Source organism: Schistocerca cancellata, chromosome 2 (genome assembly GCF_023864275.1).
Source record: "Schistocerca cancellata isolate TAMUIC-IGC-003103 chromosome 2, iqSchCanc2.1, whole genome shotgun sequence".
NCBI lineage: Eukaryota > Metazoa > Arthropoda > Insecta > Orthoptera > Acrididae > Schistocerca > Schistocerca cancellata.
Window position 1 is genome coordinate 1,122,768,396 of NC_064627.1, and position 1,787 is coordinate 1,122,770,182.

Genomic DNA, 1,787 nt, shown 5'->3' on the forward strand with positions numbered 1-1,787 from the left:
CTGAAGACGACACGTCTCCATTCGTCCCTCCATTCACGCCTGTCGCGACACCACTGGAGGCGGGCTGCACGATGTTGGGGCGTGAGCGGAAGACGGCCTAACGGTGTGCGGGACCGTAGCCCAGCTTCATGGAGACGGTTGCGAATGGTCCTCGCCGATACCCCAGGAGAAACAGTGTCCCTAATTTGCTGGGAAGTGGCGGTGCGGTCCCCTACGGCACTGTGTAGGATCCTACGGTCTTGGCGTGCATCCGTGCGTCGCTGCCGTCCGGTCCCAGGTCGACGGGCACGTGCACCTTCCGCCGACCACTGGCGACAACATCGATGTACTGTGGAGGCCTCACGCCCCACGTGTTGAGCAATTCGGCGGTACGTCCACCCGGCCTCCCGCATGCCCACTATACGCCCTCGCTCAAAGTCCGTCAACTGCACATACGGTTCACGTCCACGCTGTCGCGGCATGCTACCAGTGTTAAAGACTGCGATGGAGCTCCGTATGCCACGGCAAACTGGCTGACACTGACGGCGGCGGTGCACAAATGCTGCGCAGCTAGCGCCATTCGACGGCCAACACCGCGGTTCCTGGTGTGTCCGCTGTGCCGTGCGTGTGATCATTGCTTGTACAGCCCTCTCGCAGTGTCCGGAGCAAGTATGGTGGGTCTGACACACCGGTGTCAATGTGTTCTTTTTTCCATTTCCAGGAGTGTATTATAGAGGCAGTCGCCCATTCAGAATTGGCACAATCTTGGAATATGGAAAGGTGCTGAACACAGTTCTTTATTAAGCATTACGAGTTTCAAACTTTCATCATCAAAGAGAAGCTATGGAATAAAGTGTACAAAAGAATGAACGATAGCAAATGTATACGTAATAATATAACTATGCATTCTATTGATCCTTATGTAGACTTCTCAGTTAATATCATACTTACATTGAAATTAAACCGTAGTAAAATGCTCACGAAATGTATCTTTGTCACGCTGTCCATAACATTCTGACATGTAGTCCGTCGCTATATATCGCTTCTTTGTAAAGTTACCCTTTGATTTCATTTCTATATTCAATGCTAACGTCATCTACCGGCCTTCGTTTACTTCTTAGAGAGTTAATCGCCGCAGTCAGGTTGGCACTGGTTCTCTTCGAATAAACAATGGCACTGTCGAATATGCTTATATGAGATGAGATCTCTAACACGTTCAGTCTCTGTACTCTATTAATTGAAATATCTGTACATGAATCACTAATATGCAAATTTATGTTAGTTTATATGTAATTGTAATCGTTGATTCCTTTGTTTGAAGATGAAATTTTGTAACACGTAGCGCTTCATGATGAATTGTGTCATCAAGACCGTTCCGTATTTTCAAGTTGTGACAGTGAACTTAATTCGTGATTTTTTTCTAGTGGCTACGATATAAACAGATATTTCACAACCGAATGGCTTTATACACCTGTCGGATCAGTACCGGTAAACACCGAAACTTCTTCATTTGGAACATAAAAAATCTGTTTGCTTGGTTTCTCTCTTTGTCTTGATAGATTTCACACATTTCGTTATTCTGGAATTGGTCTGCTTTTTCTGACATATTGTTGGTCGCAAAACAGCTCTGTTCTCAAGATTTTCTTCCTTCGCCGGAGAGAAAATAAATAACGTGAGACGCTGCCCACGGAAATTCAGCGGCGTTCCCCATTTAGCACAGTCGTGCTAAATCAGGAGCACTCCGTCTTCGTTATCTTCAACGACCACGTTAAGGAAAAAAGTGTGCTAGAGAAGGGAGGAGAGAACAG